The following is a 24,092-nucleotide window of genomic DNA, read 5'->3' as shown; positions in this document are numbered from 1 at the left end:
ACTAAGTGTCGGATTGGACTGTCTTTAATATGTCAATCAGTGAGATCCTTAGTGGGGATCAAAACTTGGGTATGTTGGGACAATCCAAGAATTCACCTGAATGGGGGATCATAGTGACAAGATCAACTCCTTTATCGGACAAAGTGAATGATCGAGAAAATACACTCTCTCTTATGGAACCTAAACTGTCAACAGTGGATTTCAAATGTATTTGAAATTTGGTTTTGCAAAATATATTTATATAGAGATATACTTATTTATTATGTTTTTGTAAATTGTTTGCAAAATGTTTTAATTCCCGGGATCCATGTGAGGAGAGAGTGCAATATTGTACCTTGCAACCGAGGGAGAGGTCCTCTCTTGTCGGGCAGTGTTTGATCATTAAGGGTCGAGATGTTAAGTGAAAGACCATTGAGGGTTATACTTGATGGTCTAATCTTGCATCTACCCATTGTCCTTGTGCATTCATAAGATGGTTGGACCCAATGACCATTTAGTGTAAATGTTGGGCCCATTAAGAGCCCATGGTGATGGACTCAGGGGTTCACTGTGTCCTACAGTGAATTCAGCCAAGCCTTGTAACTAAGGCTGGGTCGAACCCATGTGGCTGATGTGTAGATCAATGATAGGGTCCCATGCCATACAAAGAGAGCCAAGCTAACCAGCATTGAAAGAAAATGAGCCTAAAAGCTTAATGGGCCTAAAGCCCATTTCGAACTGGGTTAATTGGATTAATTAAATAGAGGCGAATCTGAGTATGGATCAACAAATAAGGATAAGAGGATAACTCTTATCCACTTAAAGATTTCAGATCCAAATAGAGATTTGTATAAGAGAACTTCTAATTTGATTAGTAGAGGTTGATCTTGATTTGTAGATAAGATAAGGGATTATCCTTATCACTTAAAGAGTTTATATCCAAATAAACATTTGGATCAAGAAACTCCTAATCAGATTAAGAGATTATCTCTTTAAGGGCTATACATAAAGAACAAGGCGGACCTAAAAAGACAACATAGTTTGATTGTTTCTACCTCCAGTTATTTCTCACCGCTCTTGTCGCCCCACCCTGTTTGATCTCCATCTCTTGGAAATTATCAAGATTTGAACTTGATATTATCTCTTGTTGGAAAAGACAATTATGAAGCTGTACTCACTACCCCATTCGATTCTTGCTAAAAAAAATGAGGTTCTTGGTGAAGAACTACTTGTTGATCATGCATCATCCTAAACTGTGTCATCTTCAATGGAGGGAGGATTTCGTACTCTCTTTGGGAGGAGTTTTTTGCGTGGATTCTGTATCAAGTATACTTCTCCCTAATTTTGGTTTTAGATTTGGTCCGATTTTGTTACAAGAACGATCCTTGAAAATGCAGTTTTCTAAATTGGGAATACAATTCACGAATGGGAGTAAGAAAATTTTGAAATTTCGCCTAGCCACCCTGCATAGTTCGACCATCCATATGATGGAACTCCCATCCCTTCAAATTAAATAATACTTAAAGGGCATTTGTGCCTTTTTCAAATGCCATTTAACGGTTAGTTAACAACTAGTAGGTACTGGATTGTCACGTTTTAAAATTTTGGATACTGAATTGTTACATTTTAAAGTTTGGGAACCAAAGTGACACTAGACCCAAAGTATAGGGTATTAATCAGGAATTTTTCTTAAATTATATATACTATATATATAATATTTAATATATAATAAACATAAATATTTATTTTTTATTTATTATGATTGGATATATTGGGTCAGACCCAATTGTCTCAAGAATCGATCCATTCAAATCCGGGTCCAAAAATTACAGACCCTATCGGGTCCAGGTCCTCAACAATTCATGTTGGGTCGGTTATAATTCAGCTGGTTCAAACCAAGACCGGTCCCGTTGAATTATGTACCCATTCTAATACCTCTTTTCTTTTTTTCCCTTTGTGAATAAATTCTGCTTATCCTTTAGCATCCACTTACACATTCAAATATCTCTCACACATGTATTCTTAAATTCATGGCAAGATATACAATGTGCGGTTCGATTCCCATGCCATGGTGTATACAGAGTTTTTTGCTTGCACGGAAAGTAGGGTCGGATCGGATCAGGATAAACCAAACCCGATTTACCCGAAAAATTTACGTGCAAAGATCAGAAATGGAATTAGCGCATTGCGTGCAATCTCAAGGTCAGTGCAGTGGTTGGACTGACTGTTGGACTTGGACTGTCGGAAAAGCGCGAAAACGGTCACCAAACTTTAGTGAACTCTCCCTCCCTCCTTCCCTCACTGTGTATCATCTTTTATCTCCCTCTTTCATTGGCTATATCCACTGTTTTTAACTGTTTACCAAAATCATGATCGGTCTTCGGAATGAGGACCAAAGCTCAAAGGACGAGTCTTTTCCTCTTCCCTGAACCATTTCTCTGCACTATTTTAGGGCTTCTTTGAACTTGCATTCTTTTATTTAGTTTTTTGACTTTTACTCCACATTCGAGATCTAGTGTTTCAAATGGCGGCGAGATAGCACGGAATGGAGCTTTTTTTATGGTTTATTGAAGATGAACGGCGACAGAGAACAGGTCAGTGAAGGCAGCAGTGGCAAATTCCATATTTTGCAGCCACTTCGGGACCTTGAATCCAATTGGGCTGTTGACCTCGCCAAGAACCTCGACGAGTATCTCTTGAAGATTTGCGCCGGTGAGATCGATGGAGAAGACGATGTCCATCTCTCTGTGAATTTCGCTGAAGGTTCGTTCCAGCACTAATTTCTCCTTCATATTCAATTTTTTAATCATTTTTGGTTATATGTTCTGACTTCTATGGAAGGTTTGTTTATTTTTATGCAATGTGCAGCTGCTCTTCTGCTTCAAGGCTCCATTCAAGTGTACAGCCGGAAGGTGGAATATCTTTATTCTTTGGTTTTGCACTCCCTTGAGTTCGTTTCTCAGAAGAGGTTTGAGTTTAAACTACTATTCTCCCCACGCTGTTCCTTTTGGTAACTAGTATGATTTCTAATTATTTTGTCAGCTCAATTTATACTAGGCAGAGGCCTCCGATTAAAATTAATACACTCGAACAATCTGAATTATAGACTTGATGTCCATGATTTGAAGTGATTGTTAATTTTCCTGAATAAATAGCCTAGCAGCCCATTCAGCTCATCTGAGTCTTTAACTAGTTGCATGGCCAAATGTGAAATGTGCGAGTTTTGGTAAACACAAGTTGGTTGAGTTTGCATAGCGTGGAAGCTGGAAACTTTTGCATTGGGAATGTTCATAAATCTGAACAATCAATAGAACTTGGTGGTGGAACAACTAATAGGCAGATAAATCTAAGAACGCATGATAAAAATAGAAAAAGTTTGAGACAAATAACTCAAGTGAAACTGAAACATTAGCTGGCTAGACTGTATGATAGTTGATGTGGCACGATCCGGGCACTCCTAGCTGGCTGCTGGCTGGCTCTTAGCTGGCAACGGATGGCACCTGAGAGGAAGAAGATGAAGGATTCCCGGGGGATTTGCCCGGCGGGAATACTCCGAAGCTTAAGTTAGAACGCTGGGGGAGAAAGCAAAGAGTGTAAAGAGGCTAAGAGTGTAGGTCGCGTTGGATCACTAAGTTCTGAAGATTAGCTCGAGAGCCAGTAAATTTCAGATAGGATCTCAGATGTTCGAGAGAGAGCTTCCCTTTAACTAGGGAGCTCTTATATAGGCGTCCTTGTCAAATCGGGCATAACCGCCACTGGGCTTCTATCGCAGCTGTTACTTGCCAGGGCTACACAGGTGACTGTTGCAGGGTACTACCCAATTGGATGGGTGACACGTCTCGGGAGGATAGGCACGCCACCATCTGTCGAGAGACGTGGGTACAGTTTGCCGAATGGACAGGGACTGCGCCGTCAGTCAAGAGACATGGGGCAGTCTAACGGGTAGGGTCTTGTCAGATAGAAGCTTCCTTGAGAGCATCGCGTTGCTTAGTCGCGGGCTACCCTGTCACGTAGCGAGCTACTTCGTAGTGAGTTCCCAAGGGTACTTTGAGGTGACCCTCATCGGGATTGCCTTTGGGGCAGTCTTTCTGCCTAAGTGTTGGAGCAAGCTGGTTACCCTAGCTCGCGAGTTGGGATAGCGTTGGAGTATTCCCTTTCGGTAGCTCGAGGGACCTTGAGCTCACGCTGTAGCGAGCTGTCCTGCAGACTCGTTACTTAGTCGCAGTTAGGCTGCGGTGCTGAGTCAGGTCCACGTGTCATTGTCTCAAGGGGTTGGGTCAAATCATCCTCCATCAATAGTGTTGCTGAATATAGATTTCAGTAACATTATATTTGAAGAAGAAATAGTTGCATTAGATAAAAAGAAATAACAAACTAAGAAATAAGGGAAAATGACTATAGAGACGAGAGAAAAGGTACATTGGGTCAAGCTCCCTAGTGCAGCTGGAAGTCTCTAAACGGAGGAAAACTCAAGGAAAGTAGCCAATGGCATTGATATTGCTACAGAAGTCAAGGAGTGAAGCAATAAACACTAACCTCTATGTTTTGCAATGCATAAAGGTAGTGACATTAAACTTTTACTCACGTAGAAGGTAGTAAGGGCTTGGGTTGTGGCTCTAGAACAAGACCAACAAGCAAGAGAGAGGAAACGAATAAGATGCCGAAGCAAAACTCAATAATATTGTATTCAAATCAGGTCTCTTTGGAACAGGCAGGAAGATCAGCCAGAGAAGACTGGGGATCATGCTGAAGGAGGTGATTGCCATGAAGTTGTTGATGAGGAGAATGAACTGTTTCTGGGTCTAGATGATGTGCCTGGTAAGTTCATTTGTAGCAATCATTTCCCTTGCAGGGTTAAAGGTTCTTACCTGACATTTATTAATGTTGGCAGTGGAAGCTAAAAACTGTCTTGATGATGGGCTCTGTAAAGACCAAATTCTGGATCACTATGTGAAGCCCCCTGCAAATTTGATTGTGCTAGAAGGGGATTGTTTAGATACAACTGGTGATGCTGGGGAATTAGAATCATATCTGGTACAACTGTGGGTAATTTGTATGAGCTTAATTGTGCATTCTTTTCTTTCTTATTCAGCTCATTGCCTGGTTTGTATCATGGTTGCAGTTAGCCACCAACGATTTATATCAGGGTTTTCTTCTATTAGATCCCTGTGATGCTGTTGCAGTAAACGACTTTTTAAAGGGGGATAAGGCTTGTACAGGGCACAATGTTGCCCAAAGGAGCAGCTCTTTGAGGTCTAAGACACATAAAAGTTTCCAATCCCCAACAAGATTTTCTGGTGGAACTGCTCTGAAAACTTCTGTTGGACAAAGCCACGACGTTAATGCCAATCAATCTCCTATTGTTAGTTGCAACTTTGCTGATAATGATAATAATATTTGGTCAGATCCTCATGCCTGTAGTGTTCCTGAGAATAACCACCATGGAGATGAAATGGATGGAGGATATTCAAGACCTAGGAATGATTCAGATGACTCAGATGATGATGATCCATGGAAGCCTTTGAATCCCCATGAGCCTGGGAACTTGAAAGTAAAAGCTTTTAGAAAATGTAAGTGTAAAACTTTGATATTTTGCTTACGTATTATTTCCTGTTATTTATTTTATGTACCAACTACTGGTTCTGCATCTTGATTTTCATTTGCTTTGTTCCATTCAGTAATTGTTTTGAAAAAGCCTGAGAAAATTTCATCGACAAAGATGCCTATTAGCTGCACAATTTCCTTTAGCAAGACTCTGTGGCACTATAAGTCCAGAATTTTCAGAAATGTGGGAGGAAAAGCTCCATGCCTGTGAAAATCTACTGGACTCTCAATCTCCTCCACCTTATGAAAAGGTCTATTCGAAAGGATTTTATTACTTTATTATGGTAAAATAAGGAATTTATTGACTGAAAAAACAAGAAAAAGTATACAGAACATATATGATGCAGATGTAAAGAGATAGAGAAAAGAACTGCAGTATTTAAAGAAGTCACCCTGTTAGTCCAGCCGAGAGACCTATAGAATAAGCATATATGTAAAAACGCCTTCCAATTAAACCACTGAAGAAGACCAGAAAGGCAGAAACCCCTTCTATTCATTGTGTCCAGAGCAGCATGCAAATGAACTACTAAAATTTATACTCAAGCCAAAACCACCACCCAACAACCCATCATAGGAGAAAAGACCTCATGTCTCACCCATAGACGAACTATAGGCAACAAGACTCCCTTTTCATTTCCCCCTGCCATCTTTACCACTAACTTGTATATATTTTGGCAATTCCTTTCTTAGTCTTTCCTTTATCTCTTATTCTCTTTCTATGAAAGTGCTACAAGCTACACAACATCATGTTTTAGTTCAGAAGCTGCCTGGTCTCCTTGGATACATTTGAAGCAGGGACAGTGCCAGAATTCCTCACTTTGGGGGACCACTCCATTAGGATAGGTCTCACCACCATCACCCCCAATGTAATTTTAGAGGTTCACCCTGGCTCTGCCCCTGATTCTCAGCAAGGCTCTCACTTGCACTATCACTTTATCCCCATCCAACAGAGTTATTTCGCTTTATTCCAATTTTTAAAGAGAATTTTTCTCCCTCCAGAAAAAAAGGTAGCCCCAATGATTAGCCCCTTGGGTTGTTCATTTTGCCACTTTTCAGCAATTGCATGTCTGAGGAAGTTGCCTCATTGAAAGGATTTTATTGCTTATATACAACTTAAAGCTGTTATTTTATGTTGTTTGGTTGCAGCTACGACAATCACTTGTTCCTGGAGGACACGGAAGTTGCAATATGTTTAGTAATGCTGAGAATGAAGATGAGGATATTGACCATGCAAACTTCCCTGGTTTTGGGCAAACTGATGGTAACATGCCCGATAGTAATTTCATGGACACAGAACCTCCAGTCCCTGTGAAGATTAGTTGTTTTTTCACATAGCAGTGAAATTGTACTTAAATTTTTAGCTGTTTACTTATTATCTGATCTTTTTGCAGCATGGTGATGATGCTTGTTTTTATGGCAAGGATACTTTTCAGCAGGAGAATTCAAACTCTCATGCAAATTTGGAAGATCTTTGCCGTTTACACCTGGTAAACATAGGCCTTTTTTTTTTCTTTTATAAGTAATCAGATTTTATTAGAGAATGGAGAGAAAAAGTTACAACTGTTTACGGAGAGGCACAAGCTTCAACCTCTCCCAACAGACTAAAAAGAAAACAAATTACAATTTGGCCCAATACAATTATTCCCTATTTGCCCCTTGCTTGGCTAAGCTGTCAGCCATAGCATTAGCTGATCTCCCCACTCATTGTATCCTAGAGGACCGGAGAATAAGAGAGCTACATTACCACTTTCATTCCTTATTACAATGGTAATTTCCCTTTTATTTACTGAAAAGAAACATGTTGACAACTACATAAACTGCTATCTTTTTGGTTTTGGTAGGCAAATCTTTTTTAGCTAATTTGCTTTTCTTTATTATAAAATGTCTATTTTATACTAGATGCAGTTCTTGTTATTTAATATTTATATATTAGTGATACTCCTATGATGCACTTAGGGGGTTTTCACGGTCTGGTTCAGTGCGGTTTGGAGAAGATCTCAGACCAAACCAGTAAATTACAGTTGGAGAAATTCTCAGGCTGAACCAAACCGTTTTGGCATGGAAGCAGGAAGCCAAACCAGACCAAACCATTTTATTATGGTGTAGTGTGAATTCTAATATGGTTTGGGGATTTTGGATCATTCTATGATTCTATTGGGCTTAACCCAATTAGAAAGCCCAAATAGCATCCCTAAAAATTAGAACTTAAAGCTTTTATGTTATTATTTTATTATAAAATAAAAGAAATTATTATATTTTTATAATTTTATACATTCTATTTAGATATATTATATTATATTATATATATAATATTTATAAAATTAATATTGTATATATACATTTATATTATATTATATATAATTTCAGTTTATAGTTTACTGTTTGGTTTGGTTTATAAAATCCAATAAACCAAACTGAAACCATAAACTGCAATTTAGCAAAATATCGAACCGAACCAAACCATTTTTAGGTGCAAACTGAGCCAAACCACAAATTCGGTTTGGTTTGGTTCAGTTTTGTGGTTTGGACCATACAATGCATTGTCATTTCCTGATATACTACTGCTCATAAAATGCCCTAGTGTTAGTGGTTTAGTTGCACTGGTAGACAAGGTGGAAGGGTTTAGTCTGGTACTGTGATAAATTGGAAGATCATAACATGGTCCATATCATCTCAGGGCTGCTTGACATGAACTTGGCTGAACCATTGGACCAAACTCCAGTCCAGTAAGAAATTTTAGGCCCAACTGATGTAGGACTGATGTGATCCAAGGCTACACTGGTAGCAGATTTAAGGGAAACTGAAAAGATAAATGGTGATGGTTACAGATGGTAAGGGGTTAGGTTCAAGTTGGGGTTGAGGGGCTAGATGTAGGTCTAGACTCTAAACAAGGGAAATGAGGGTTTGTCTAGGGTTATTATATGGATAGATGAAGTGGTCAGAAAGATAGCTTAGTGCTGAGATTCCTGTGATATGCAGATTTTTTTTTTTATAAATGAGTAAAATTTTATTAAACCAGCAAATAAGAGTTACATGCAACCCATGGAAAGGCACGGGACACTTTATTTTGGGCTGTGATATGCAGAAATTTCTAGAGAAAAAAAAAAAACAGTAAAAATCAATATCTCAAGATTGGAATGAAATTTCTTCAAATGTTTTAGAGGGAGGTTTCTGTAAGTGAAACAAAGAAGGGGATTGGATTTGAAAGGGTTCTGAGAAGATATGGCACAAAAGGACAAGAGTTATAAAAATTAAAAACTTTTGAGAATTAGGGTTTTTAGTGAGATTTCTTTAAAAGGTTTCAGTGGGATGAAAAAGATTTTTAAATATGGGGGATGGCTGAATCAGATCTGGTTTTAACCAAGTTTTGGTATGCAAGATTTAGAGAGACAAGTTTCTCACTCTAGAAAGGTATGCGGATGTTGAGAACTTAATTTAATGGAAAGGAGACTTACCTGGGGCCAAACTTAGTCCTTTAATTGATGTGAATGATGATTCCCAATTACCTTTTCCCAAGTCTTTGATGCCTAGGAATCACTTCTAGGGCCTTGAGAATCAGTGAATCCCTCACCACAAGTCACACAAGCAGAAATAAGCTCTAGAATTTATTATCCACATTTGCAACTTTATATACATATATAGACTGTCTAGAGTCAGCCAAACTATTTTCTAAACTAGGAAAACTCAAAATTACACTTCTACCACTCATAAACTGACTGAAAGAAAACTTAATGAGTCACAAGCTCCTTAACCAACAACTAAAAATTTAGACATGACTAAATTATGACTAGACAAACACTACTATTGGGCCGCACCCCACAGTAGAATAGTTAAAACGATGAAACTACTGGACAGGTTGTATCCAGATCTTGTCTTCTTCCTTAACTCATTTTGCTACTATTATTCAGTGTTCATGTATCTTTTGGATGTCCACATGGTATATAACCATTTTTCTTCTTCTGTACAGGATGCTCTCCTTTCTAGTATAGCTGAAACTGAGAAGCAGACTGAATTGGCTTCTAGGGTTTCCACATGGAAACAGCGAATTGAGCACACATTGGAGGGGCAAGTAATTTCTAATTTTTTTTGTTGCTTTATTTGTCATTTTATTTGAGTTTCTCAAGTTTCTACTAGCCTTAACTGGTTGAACTTCTTTAACAGGATTCCCACCCTCCATTTGATATCCATGAATATGGTGGTCAAGTTTTGGATAAACTTTCCATCAAAGCAGATAGTGGAGGTTGTATGTCCTTTGCAGACATTGTTGCAGGCCAAGAAAAGCATGATGTTGCTAGGACTTTCTCAGCACTCCTACAACTGGTGATTCCCTTGTTATTCGTTAATGTTTGGAAGTAGGTACTCTGAATATTTTGATTCCCAGTTGGTTGCAATAGAGGCATCAGTTAGGGTATAAGGGAGTTTTGTGGCCTGGTGTTTGCATCTATTCTTGGACTTTGTGATCTTTATATTCTGTATTTAGTTGCCACATATTTAGAAGTTACTCTTGAGTTAACTCTAGGGTTTTGGTAACTATTGTGCCGAAGCCTTGTGGTGCATGTATGGAGGGAGGTTGGGACCAAACAATTCAACATTCTCAACTAGGACATCTCTAGCCAATTCAGTTAGAAGGTGTTGGTCAGGTTGTTGGGTGGCTAGTGGCCACTTGGTGTTGAAAACCTAGATTTGAACTGGATGGATTTGTACCTCCATGATCCCTCTTACATTTAAAAACCTGATGTGGACACCTTAAATTTCCTTAAAAGATTTACATTTCATTCTATAAATGTTCCATTTATCTATTCCAGCCATAATTTTTCTTTTCAGGTGAACAATGGAAATGTTGGTCTTGATAGAGGTAACCTAAGGAGTGAATCTGTATGTTATTCATCTGTAAATCCCTTTTATGTGCGGCTCCTTAGCCATGACAAGAGACAAGAGGCGCAGCTCCGCTCATCAAAAAAGAGAGCAAAATCTCCTTTGAGGAAAAGATGCACCAAAGTGAAGGTAACAAGCTAGTTGAAGAACCCTCAAAAATTAGTTCATTGGGTTTTGCCTCAGCTGTAAAATCTTCACAACCAAATAGGAAGTTGTCTGTAAGCTTGGAGTGTGATGGAATTAGCTGCACTCTTGAGGCAAGAGAAGACGTAGGCCTTGGTTGATAGAACCGGTTGGCTTACAATCTGTAACTTCAGTAGCAGGTAAAGCTGTTTCTTTCTGGGGTCCTGAAATTTCAACCACTTGCATTGAGTGGATCAGAATCATCAGATCAGTGAACTGGTGGCCCACCCTGTATGTTACTAATTACTGTAGATTGGCAGCTTGTATATGTATTTATATTGATTATTAATTTATTATGATGATCTAGATATAGGTAGAAATGCAGATTGTATTGTAGGCTTGGCAACATGTATCGTATCAATGCTCATTTGTTGTAATAATATCAATGTATTTTAAACTTCACCTCCAAGATTTTACTTGGGAAGCAATATTCACTATCACTTGGGCATGGTGCATCATTGTTGTAACCTATTTTCAGTACTGATTTATGATATTAATATTTCAATGACTATAGTACTTAAAAAGTCGTCCCAACAACTTAAAAATAATTCAATTATTAAGTGCTTTTAACAAACGCAGCCTAACGTGAGATAAAATTCCAGTGTAGAGATTAGTGATGGTTAGGGCATTACTATATCTGGCTGAAGAGTGCAGATCTTTGTTTCTATCCCTCTTTCCATCAAGGTTTAAAAAGTGAATTGGATAGACAATTTTAGGTTATGTATCATAATACATTTTGCAAATACATGAATACAGTTGAACAATTAGGATAGACATAGATACATTAAGTAATTCACAAAAAAAAAAAATCTAGAAATGCATAAAACTAAATTTGAGGTTGAAATTACTGTGACCAAGGATCAAACAGATGAAATTCACATGCTTTAGTGCTTTATATGAAGTAATAAATTGCAACCAATATGCGGGACAATGTAGATAAATATATTATAGAATAACTTCACCAATGCCTCAACTCTTAATCTAATAAAAGTTTAAAATAAGACACCTTAAATATGATGATAAAGTATTAAAATAACCTTATTATAGACTTGATTCATTGTCCATGTTCGACTGGATTAAATTACTTTGATTTTAATCAATTTTATTTATGTAAGATCTAAAATTATTTTCCAGATAAGAACTCTTCCAAAAATTTTCAAAATGAACAAAAAATGTTTGAAGGTCAAAAGTGACCTAACAACAAGGTTTAAAGCATTACTCTATTGTGCAATACTGCAATGTGCATCATACTGTAAAGTGGTACAAACCTGCATCCACTAATATACAACCAATATCATACTCTATTGTGCCTTGCACTAACCCCATGAGAGGACTCTTTCAATAGCGTGGTCAAACAAGTGGCATACTATCTTCTCGAGAAAGAGCATTAGAGTGGTTATTTTCACTCTCAATGTAAGTCCCCTTCTTAAAACATATGTTTATCCATTCTCAAAAAAAAGTAAAAATAGTTATCTCTAATCTCCAAAACAAAACATCAAATTAAAAAATGTCTCTACCTATGAAAAAAAAATCCACTTAAATATGTAAGATCCATACTAATCTTTTCAATTTCATTTTTTAATTCAAATAAAGAATTATTATAAACACTTTTAAGGTTGTCAATAGGCCAGGTCCAACCCGATGGACCCAAACTGATTGAATCGGTTTTGATTCCAGGATCTGGTACCAATAGGTCGATTTGGTTCTTGATATATAGTCCGGTTATTATAAGTTCGAATTCGATTTTACCCAGTCCCGAACCAACTCAGACCTAATTGTCCATCAGATCACACCCAATTAAATGTATAATATTTTCAGAAAGTTTATTATAATCGGGTCTACAGGATCAGGCCCAATTGTCCCAAGATCCCATTGGGTCTGGTTTGGTTCCAGCTCCTCAATATTTCTTGTCGGATTGGTTCCGGTTGTACCCAGACCTGATCCGTTGACAAACCCTACATGGTACGGGTCTCATGCTTTTAGATGAAATAAGTTATGAATTACAAACTCATTTAACTTTTAAAATGAAATAAAAAAAAAAAACTACGATTAAATATACTGGATAAATAATGAATCTCAAATAAAATGGGTTATTGTTTATTGATGGAAGGTGATTTAACCCGACATCCTGACTAGGCGACACATGGACATGACTCAACATAAGTGACAGCTCAGCATGACAGCCTGGGTACAACTCTGCGTAATGAGCTCACTGAAACCTAGTCTAACAGCTCGCCACCAAGCAGCTCGCTACAAGGCATCTCACCACCAGGCAGCTCGCTACCAGGCAACTTGCTACAAAGTAGTTCGCTATTGAGCGATCCAGGGGTTTCAGGAAGCTTCATATCTGACAAGACCATGCCCGTCAAACTGCTCCCACGTCCCTTGTCTGACGGCGTAGCACCTGCCAATCCAGAGGACTGCGCCCACGTCTCTCAACAGACAGCATCGTGCATGCCAGCTCCAAAAACGTTTCTCGACTGACAGGGTCATACCCTATGATGGTTACCTGTGCCCACCTGCTCAACCCTGGCAAATAACGGCTGCGGCAGAGAATCAAAGGCGGTTACACCCGATTTGACAGAGCATTAATATATAAGGGCTCCGACCCCCAAGGAAAATGGGTAATCGAAAATTGTGCATCTTCACTCTTAGCATTTATTTCTTGCAACTCTCTCAGTTCTCCGTCGAGTTCTAACTTAAGCATCGGAGTGTTCCCACCGGGCAAGGTTCCCGGGAATCCTTCACGTTCTTTTGTGCAGATACCTCGTCTAGAGCCAGCTAGGAGCATAGCCCCTGCCAAGTAGGAGTGACCAGATCGCACACCATCATTTGGTGCCATCTGTAGGAACACTTCGAAAAGCCTTCTTCCACCAAGTTTTGCAACCTCAATATCTATGGCTTCCTCCAGCAACGTCGGACGCAACTCAGGTGCGAACACTTCCCCTGAACCTCAGCTACCTATAGTGTGCATCGGATAGTTCACCCTTCCTCTCTCTGTGGATGGGGTCCCGATGCTGAATGTGCCTCAGATCGCGACACCGGTGAACTCTCCGCTCCCCTCCACAGTAGGCACCACTTTCACTGAGCCTTCTCTTCCCCTACTAGCTGGACTAAACCAGCTCGAAGATTTGATGCATTGCATGCGAGCCATACAAGCTCAAGTGCAGCAAGTCCAACAACTTCAGTTGTACTAGCAGCAAGCTCTACACCATGTATACTAGCAGCAGTATCAGCAGTAGGTCCCCCTATTGCCTCTGAACTAGTCGTCGATTCCACCACGGCACCCGGCCCCACAACAGACTAAGCCTCGCCGCCGAAATGAACGCCCCTCTCACCAGGGAGAGACCTCCCAGGCCCAGAATCCTCCAAGGAGCCAGTCTCATCCTGCGATAGGAGGGAGAATCCAGTCACACCTAGCTCTCTACGCGCGGTTAGGTCGGGAAACTCTCAGCCTCCCAGACCCGCATCACCTCAGCTTTCCGAGTTCGTGGCCCCTCTCCTTGAGAACCAATTCGAAGTCCTGGCTGTGGACTCCAGGCAAGGACCGGTCCACAGTCATCATCAGTAGTCCAAGCCACTCCTTGCAAGAACCGTTCCTGACAACACAGAAGCGAGTAGCACCAATGCAGAGCTTGTCGAACTACGACACATCACCTGCCTGAACTCAAAGAGAAAGAAGAGGTAAGCTTGGACAAAGTGAAAACCACTCTGCTCCTCTCCGTACCATCCCCTCTGTCTCCTGAACTCTTGGTCGTCCCAATGCCCAAGGACTTCAAATTACCTCCCCTGGACAAGTATGACGGATCGTTTGACCCGAATGATCACGTGGATGCCTTCTAGTCGCAGATGCACCTAGCAAGGGCAAGTGATTCTTGCATGTGTGTGGCCTTCTCTACCACTTTCAAAGGAGTAGCCCGCACGTGGTACAGGAACCTCGCACCCGGGACAATAAAAAGTTGGGCGCAGTTCGTGCAGGTCTTCACCTCCCACTTCATCACCAACAAAAGATGCCCTAGAACCCAAGAAAGTCTCCTCGGCATAGTCCAGAGGGAAGGAGAGTCCATCCACAGCTACATCAAGTGGTTTAATGATGCTTGTCTACAGATACCTGACTTAGACCCTGCAGTGCGCCTCACAGCAGCCAATAGAGGCATAACACACAAGGAGTTTAAGTGGCATGTAGTTGTCAACTGGCCTAAGACTATAACCGAGTTCCTCAAACTCGCGGACCAGTTCATAGGAACGGAGGAGGAGATTAACTAGAAGAATGAAAGTTTGCTTGAAAAGAGGAAAAGAGAAGTTGAGTTCTCGATTCATGGGGACAGCAAGAAAAAGACAGACCCAACTCGAGGAGGAAGGACATGTTAGTCTTTCCGACCTCCTCCAGCGAAAAGGACTGACTACACACCTCTAAATGCAAAGCGGGTTGAGATTCTCATGGCGGTCAAGAACGCCCCGTATGTGAAGTGGCCACCTCGGTTGAGAGGGGACTCGAGTGTTAGAAATAAAAATTTGTATTGTAATTTTCATAAAGATCACGGTCATAGTACCGAAAGTTGTAAGAACCTCCGCGACAAGATAGAAGAGCAAGTCAGTAGGGCGAGCAAGGCAGGGATGCCCCGAATCTAGCAGCAGGAAAGGCGAGCAGCCACATAGGCCACCTCCCGAAGAGAGTCCAGGTCCGGGGACCATACATATGATCACCGGAGGATCGTTTGTTGTGGGCTGCACATTGGCCGCAGCTCGGACCTCAGCTCGTGAGATCAGAAGGGAAGAGCAGAACCCCCCAAAGCGGCCAAGAACAGAGGAACCGATCTTCTTCACCGAGGACGACGCATGCAAAGTCCACTACCCTCACGATGACGCGCTTGTCGTGAAGATAAGGATCAATGATTTCGAGGTGTGGCGCGCCCTCGTCGACTCCGGCAACTTGGCAGACATCCTCTTCAAAGCTGCGTTCGATAAGCTTTAGCTCCAAGAGAGCGACCTCAAGCCTGCAAGTACTCCCTTGGTGGGCTTCAGCAGAGAGGAAGTTAGGCCCTTGGGGAGGACCATTGTACCTGTGGAGGTCAGCACCTGGCCCCCATAACCCATGCTCTACGTGCAGTGGTCTCCACCTATTATTTGGCGATGAAGTTCCCCACGGACTTTAGAGTTGGGGTAGCGCGAGGCAATCAGCTCGAGTCTCACAAGTGCTACATTGCCGCTCTCAAAGGAAAAGCCAAGGTGGCAGACGACCTCGAGCTGGAGCGACCTACGGAGCATTGCGAAGTGCGAGCTGCACCTACGAAAGAGACTATTTCCGTGCCAACTTCGACAGAGGACCCAACTCGGACACTTCAGATCGGCGCTTTAGTCGAGGAACCTCTGCGATCTCAACCGGTAAGTTTCTTGCTTAGAAATTTAGATGTTTTTTCATGGTTCGTGGCAGAGATGCCTGCCATAGACTCTAGCACCATAACTCACAAACTAAACATCGATCATGTCGTTAGGCCCGTTAAACAAAAGAAACGCAACCTAGCCCCAGAGCGTTGGAGAGGAGTTGGCGAGGAGGTCAAGAAGCTCCTCGCAGCCAATTTTTTTAGGGAAGTCCATTACCCGAGCTGGGTGGCCAACCCTGTTCTAGTAAAAAAGGCTAACGGTAAATGGCGCATGTGCGTCGACTATACCGACATGAATTGGGCTTGCCCGAATAACTACTTCCCACTTCCCAGGATCGACCGTTTGGTGGACGCGACCTCAGGGCATGAGTTGCTGAGCTTCTTGGACGCCTATTCGGGCTACAATCATATCATAATGGACCCTGCCGATGAAGAAAAAACAGCCTTTATAACCGAGCGCAGCCTATACTACTACAAGGTCATGCCCTTTGGACTGAAAAAAGTCGGGGCAACATTCCAAAGACTTGTAAACAAATTGTTTGAGCCGTTGATCGGCAAGAAAGTAGAATGCTATGTAGACGACATGGTCGTCAAAACTCAGTTTTCAAGTGATTTAATAAAGGACTTACATTCTGTCTTTGAAATCTTGCATAAATTTAACATGAAATTAAACCAAACAAGTGCATTTTCGGTGTCACCTCGAGTAAATTCCTAGGTTACATCATCAACCAACGTGGCATTGAGGCTAACCCTAAAAAAATTAGGGCAATCTTAGATATGAGACCACCCCGAAAGTTGAAGGAGGTTCAGAGGTTGAACGGTCGCATAGCCACTCTGAGTCGCTTCATGTCCAAATCGGCAGATCGCTGCCTGCCTTTCTTCAAGGCAATTAAAAGCAAAGACTTTGAATGGACCGAAGACTGCCAGTTCGCTTTCGACGAGCTCAAAAAGTACCTCATCCACATCCCAACCTTGACCCGACCTGAGGTCAGAGATACTTTGGAGCTATACCTCTCCGCGAGTGACGAGATAGCCAGCTCAGTACTACTAAAAGAGGTAGATCGGGTCCAACGACCTATCTACTATGTTAGCAAAGTGTTGCAGGGGGCAGAAACGAGGTACCCAGAGATTGAAAAGTTGGCGTATGCTCTAGTTGTTGCAACTTGGAAGCTTCGTCCGTACTTCCAAGCTCATACTATCGTTGTTCTCACCAATAAGCCTCTAAGGCAAGTCTTGCTCAACCCGAGGTGTCTGGTAGGTTGACGAAGTGGGCCATCGAGCAAAGCGAGTACGACATCTAGTACAAGCCATGAACTGCTATCAAGGCTCAAGCCTTGGCTGACTTTGTCGTAGAATGTAGTTTCAACACCGAAGTCCCCAGGCCGGACGAGCCTGAGCACCACAAGGGAACAACCAGCACGACTTCTCTCCTAGTTAACCCGAACTGGGATGAGGAGCCCTGGATCCTTCACGTGGACAGCTCATCAAATCAGTAGGGTAGCAGAGCTGGAATCGTTCTGTATGGGCCAAGCGGTGCGAAACTAGAGTACGTGCTACGCTTTGAGTTCGCTGCGTCCAACAATGAAGCAGAGTACGGTGCGTTAATAGCCGAGTTGGCTCTAGCAAATGAAGTGAAAGCCAAGCACATCGTCATCTGTAGTGACTCCCAGCTCATGGTCAACCAAGTCACAAGTGAATATGAAGCTCGCGAGCCAACCATGGTCGCCTACTTAGCCAAAGTAAGAGAGGCTCTGCTCAACTTTCTATCCTACTTCATCAAGCAAATCCCGAGATCTGAGAACACTGAGGCCGACGCCCTGTCCCGACTAGCCAACACAAGTGATAAAACCATGAGAGTTGTGTACATAGAGAACTTGCCTCGGCCTAGCATTCTCGAGGGGGCAGAGGAGGTCGGTCCTGTCGTACAAGTAGAGCCAAGCTGGATTGATCCGCTCACAAGCTTCCTACTCCATAGGACCCTCCCTGCAGATCATAATGCTGAAAAAAGGGTAGAGCGTCAGGCAACCAAATACATCATAATAAACGAATAGTTGTACCGAAGATCATACACTCTCCCTTACCTGTGTTGCTTGCGACCTTCCGAGGCCGAGCACGTGCTCCGCGACAATCATGAGGGCCTGTGCGGTGGACACTTGGGGGGCAGGGCTCTCGCCCAGAAAGCGCTACGACAGGGATACTACTGACCAACGATGAAGGCATATGCGATCGAGTTTGTCAGAAAGTGCGACAAATGTCAGAAGCACGCCAACATCCACCACTAGCTCATTGCCGACCTAAACACCAGCCCGTGGCCTTTCACACAATGGTGGATCGATATACTCGGACCATTTCCACCAACCACAGGACAGAGGAGGTTCTTAGTGGTAGCAGTTGATTATTTCACTAAGTGGGCGAAGGCTGAACCCCTCACAACGATCACACCGCGGAATGTGCAGAACTTCTTCTAGAAGAATATAGTTTATCGTTTCAAACTACCCCGAGTACTGATCTCTGACAATGGCAAGCAGTTCGAGGACACTAAATTCCAGAACTAGTGCAAGGATATGGGAATACAACAGAATTTTACCTCGATGGCACATCATCAAGCAAATGATCAAGCGGAGGTCACAAATAGAGCCATTCTCTATGGACTGAAAGCGCGCCTAGACCGAGCTAAGGGATTGTGGGTAGATGAGTTGCCCAGTGTATTATGGGCTTATCGAACCACGGTGAAGACCGCAACAGGCAAAACACCCTTCAACGTCACATACGGCATTGAGGCTGTCATCCCAGCCGAGGATGTCCCCATGCTACGTTTGGAAGTGTACGATGACGAGACAAACGGGGATGAGCTACGCACCAACCTCGACCTACTTGACGAAGTACGGGACCTCACATACATTAGGACTGCGGCCTGCCAGCAGTGTAGCTTGGTACTATAACGTCAAGGTCAAGAGGCAGAACCTCCGCATCAAAGACCTGGTCCTTCATAAAGTCATGGTACCTGAGCCCGATGTTGGTAAGTTCGAGTCAAATTGGGAAGGACACTACCGAGTAAAGCAGGTGCTCGGGGAAGGAACGTATGAGCTCGAAACCCTAGAAGGGAAGTAGGTCCCTCAAGCAAGGAATATTGTCAACCTAAGGCAATATTACCTGTAAATGCCGAGCTAAGGACCTCGGCGCCTAATCACCTCTTCGGCATGGACAAACTCTAGGAGAGTGGACTATTAAGTCGCTCCCCCAGCTTAAGGGCCAAAACGCCGAGCTGAGGACCTCGACGCCCAGTTGCCTCTTCAACATGGGCGAACTCCGGGATAATAGACTATAAGTCGCTCCCCCAGCCTAAGGGCCAAAAAGCTGAGCTAAAGACCTCGACACCCAGTCGCCTCTTCAGCATGGGCGAACTCTGGGAGAATGGACCAAGGGCTAAAACATCGAGGTAACGAAAGACCTTGGCGCTCTAAGTAGCTTGCGTAATTCGAGATGATTCTTCAGTTACCCTTGCTTGTTGCCAGCTCAATAGCTCGGCAACTCAGGTAACCTATCTACGTGACTTAGATAAAAAAAGAAGTCATTCTAAGCAAAAACAAACATTTCATACCAAGGTTCTTAAAAAAAAGAACAACCCCAGCCCGAGAGAGTACTTCAAGAAAGAAAAGAAGAGAAAACCGGGCTCAGCCACCCGGGAACATGCATTCCAATGTCTAGAAGAAAGAAAAAGAACAACCCCAGCCCTAGGGGTCCACCACCTCCACATCCTCGTTAGTCTCCTCCAGGGAGTTAGGCTCCTCCTCCTCTACTGCATCCACCACCTCCGAGCCAATGTCCTTCATTGTAATGCCATCAAGACTTAGATCAGAGAACTTTTTTCGGACCAGGTATCGGCAAAGCTTGAACCCCGAGCGGTAGGACTTCGTGCCATAGTCGACTTGGAGGTCTTGAAACTCCGTGGACCCTTTGAAGAGGTCCACCGCCTTGACTTGCTCTTCCTCCACAGCAGCATCGAAGGCTTGAGTCCGTTCATGAAGCGTGGCCTCCAAACTTTGAATCTGCTGACGAAGCCGCTCCCTTTCCTCGGCCACCCTCAAGGACTCCTCCCTATAACGGGCTCTCTCCTCGGTCAACCGGGAGATCCGAGCTTCCTGATCCTGGACCGGCAGCCCCTGGGCCTCGCTTCCCTTCTGAGCCTAGAGGACCTCACCCCAAGCCCGATCGAGCTCGCGTTGGAGCCTCTGCACCTCCCTCCTCTGGTGGTGGGCGTCCTGGGAGTGAACAGCCATCTAATAGGCCATGGCGTGGAGGGCGGAGTTCACCTGCCAATGGAAAACCGGGGTAAGTAAAAAAAAAAAAACAAAAAACAAAAAGAGAAGGGGGAAAAGCAGGCACTTACCACCATGCAGTGGGACGAGGCCAGCCCCAAGAGCCGCCTAGGGTGAATTCCGAACCATGCCGCGATCTCCTCGTGGAAGATCGACTCCCGACTCTTCCGCGAGGCCAGCAGGAAGTTGGTGATGCTCTCATCTCGCCCCTCGGTAGGGAACACTGGGAAGGCGGACTACTCGAACGGCTCAACCGGAGGGTACTACCCTGGAGGTGGGACCTCTCCTTCTTCTCTGCCTTCCGCGGCTACCCCCTCGTATGACGTGGGTGGAACCTCCGGCGGCGGAACAAAAGATGGGTCTGCGGCTTCGAAATCGACAGCCCTAGAAGTAGACACCCGGTCCAGGCGGGACCTCTTTGCCCTGCGCCTCTAGGAGCTCGACAAGAGATGATGCGCATCCACACCTGACATTTTGGCTGCAAGAAATACAAGGCATTAGCCTAGCAAAAAAAAAAAAAAAAGAGAAAGACCTAAAGGTAACCTACCGGATCTCAGACCGGCCTGCACGAGGTTGTCCTCAGCCAAGTAATCCGAACAGAAGAAGCCGACCTCCGCCCAGGACTGCAGCATTTCCTGAACCTTTAGGTCGAAGCTAATGCCCGGATCCTGAATGGCGGCCCTCTAGTGAGTCAGAAAGGGCCACCCCTCAGGGTTGTGAACTATAAAATAACCCCACTTCTAGGCCAGAATCCTATTAGGCAACTCGTGCAAAAGCTTCAAGCCAGGACGGGGGGAAAAGTAATAAGAGTGCCTATCTGGAAAGGCTTCGGGGGAGGCATTCTTGATCGACAAAATGGAAGCAAAAGTGTCGAGGGATAGAGGAAGACAGTACTCAAAAAACAAAGAGATAGTCCCCACCAAATTCCGAACAGAGTTCGGGTGCAATTGGTCTATGGTGGCGTTGAAGTGGGTGAGGACCTCCACTAATAAAGATGTAGAGGGAGTCGAAGACCAGCCACGAGCTGCTCCTCAAAGATCACGATCTCATCATAATCATGCTCCCAGGGATAGTTGCCAGTTGAGAGGCTATAGGTGAGCTCCCTGGGGAGATCGTACTGGAAGACTAGGGCCCGAAGTCTCTCCATTGACATGGAGGAAGGGCCGAAGCTATCTAGCTCCCGACTCCGGGAAGTGGAAGCCAAGTTACCAGAGGCTTCCAGAACCTCGGAAGCCTGCCCCTCGGGGAACCCCCAAGCTCCCCCCGAGCTCGAGGGAACCTCGTCCTAATTACCATCCTGAGAAAAAACACTGTCGTACGAATACCCAGACATTGTTTGGCAAGGGAGAGGACTGATCAAAAAGAGTAAACTGAAAGAAGCAACAGGAGAGCTCGAGCAATCAAGGCGAAGGCGCGACCTTAAAATCGAAAGCAAGGCAAGTTGGCGTAAAAACAAATGAGGCTATGGGCCCTCCTATTTATAGCCACTGTGCCAGAAAACCAATGGTCTCGATTAAGGTGAATTTAACGACTCATAATAAAACCGGTTGCACGTCCTCCGAGACCGAAGGCAATTTAGCGCATTTTTTGGAGCCCGCAGAATCTATAAGTCGTGTGACATCAGCACGTATACCTCACGTGGTCAGTCAAGGTAGTTTGAATTACGGATCAAATCCACTTGTCACTTCGTAAACTCCCCGCGCTAGAGCAAGACCCTTAGCCCGAGGAGTGGGGGGCAATTGATAAAGGGTGATTTAACTTGACCTCCTGACTAGGCGACACGTGGATATGACTCAACGTAAGTGACAGCTCAACATGACAGCCTGCCTACAACTCGGCGTAATGAGCTCGCTAAAACCTAGCCTAACAGCTCACCACCAAGCAGCTCGCTACAAGGCATCTCAACACCAGGGAGCTCGCTACCAAGCAACTCGCTACAAGTAGTTCGCTATTGAGTGATCTGAGGGTTTCGGGAAGCTTCTTATCTGACAAGACCGTGCCCGTTAGACTACTCCCACGTCCTTTATCTGACGGCGCAGCACCTGCCAATCCAGAGGACTATGCCCACATCTCTCAATAGGCAGCGTCGTGCCTACCAGCTCCAAAAATGTCTCTCGACTGACAGGGTCGTACCCTGTGACGATTACCTGTGCCCACCTACTCAACCCTGGCAAATAACGGCTATAGTCAGAGGCGGTTACACCCAACTTGACAAAACATTAATATATAAGGGATCCGACCCCCAAGGAAAAGCGGTAATCGAAAATTGCGCATCTTCACTCTTAGCATTTATTTCTTGCAACTCTCTCAATTCTCTATCGAGTTCTAACTTAAGCATTGGAGTGTTCCCGTCGGGCGAACTCTTCGGGAATCCTTCACGTTCTTATGTGCAGATACCTCGTTCAGTGCCAGGTAGGAGCATAGCCCCTGCCAGATAGGAGTGACCAGATCGCACACCGTCATTTATAAATAAAAATTGATTTAATTTCTTAAATAAAACTAAACTGTGTATATACAAAAAAATAAATAAATAACCTAATATTAACCGACAATGGAATCAAACAAAGGTCGGAATAGTGACCCCGTACCAAGTACGGAATGGTTATTATCCCACTACCATAAAACATGGAAAGAAGATAAAAGAAACAAAAGACGAATGTAATAATATTAAACCCTCTATACATTTACAATATGTACTTATCGTATATTTAGCTGAGACTCCCCTTTTATTGTGGTTGCAAGCTTGCAATATATACTCAAGGGTTCTAAGTTGTCTCACCACCCTGTCAAAAGACTTTTCTCATCGATTGGTACGTGGAAACATACACAGGTATAGAAAAAGGGAACTCATACAACTGAGGACACGTAATGTTTGACACGATTTTATTTCATCTCGATGTCATGACCCCCCATCCTTTCCATTGAGGTTGTAAAAGTTCGAAATATCGATACACCCTATCAGATAGTATTAATTTTTTTTTGTTATTATTATTTTAAATCCAAATCAAAAGGGCCGATTTTAATTCTGTTCATCCAAAATCCTGATACACTCACAGAAAGCTCCGGACAATGATACATGTCAGTTTATACAGGCTGATACGCATCAATATTTTGAACATTGTAACATTGTAGGGTTGAGGCTTGGAACATTGTGCTAAGCATGAAGTAAAAGCGAAGACGAAACTAATAAAAATGAAATTCAACTAATCCCACTAATCTCTTGCCTCTTTCGCCAGAGGTTTGTAGGGTTATTGGGACTTGGCGCATTCTTATCGGATGTTTAAAATGATACATATCTTTATACCTAAAAGCCCCTTTGGGAGCAGTCCGGATTTCCTACTAACTCCCCTCTCTACTAACCCATTAAAATTATTCCAGCTGTCACTAAGTCCTATCTAGCTTAACGATTGACTAATCCCTTAATTAATCCCCCCGTTAGATATTTTTTTAAAGAAATATCTATTTTTATGCATTAATTAAATATTTCTAAAAATAAAAATATAATAATTTTGGGTGGTCTGTAACTCTTTTTCCGATGCATGAATTTGATTTATTAGGCTTAGAGAATTAATTTGTATATAATTAAAGAAAAAATGGGAAATTTGTATATAATTAAAATAGATATTTTTATTTCTATTTCTTTTCTAAGCCTAATGAAGCAAATTCATGCATGGAAAGAGTACAGATAGGGGTGAGCAAAAAAAACAAAAAAAAACGACTGAAATTAAACCAAAAAATCAGTTAATCG

The 24,092-nt window shown here is 43.0% G+C and overlaps 1 pseudogene across 1 annotated transcript; it reads left to right on the top strand.

Annotated features, from left to right (window-relative positions):
- The first annotated feature begins 2,178 nt into the window (after positions 1–2,178).
- LOC148864670 (condensin-2 complex subunit H2-like) lies at positions 2,179–11,081 on the top strand (annotated as a pseudogene). Its single transcript, XR_016108931.1, has 11 exons — positions 2,179–2,742; positions 2,848–2,947; positions 4,691–4,797; positions 4,871–5,013; positions 5,102–5,553; positions 5,681–5,834; positions 6,730–6,885; positions 6,945–7,070; positions 9,551–9,652; positions 9,745–9,903; positions 10,408–11,081. The product of XR_016108931.1 is annotated as a condensin-2 complex subunit H2-like (transcript).
- The last annotated feature ends 13,011 nt before the right edge of the window (positions 11,082–24,092 follow it).

Source organism: Nelumbo lutea, chromosome 3, assembly GCF_056320005.1.
Source record: "Nelumbo lutea isolate HS-2025 chromosome 3, American lotus-T2T, whole genome shotgun sequence".
Lineage (NCBI taxonomy): Eukaryota > Viridiplantae > Streptophyta > Magnoliopsida > Proteales > Nelumbonaceae > Nelumbo > Nelumbo lutea.
Note: the sequence above shows the minus strand (reverse complement) of the source record. Positions and strands in the feature narration are given on the sequence as shown.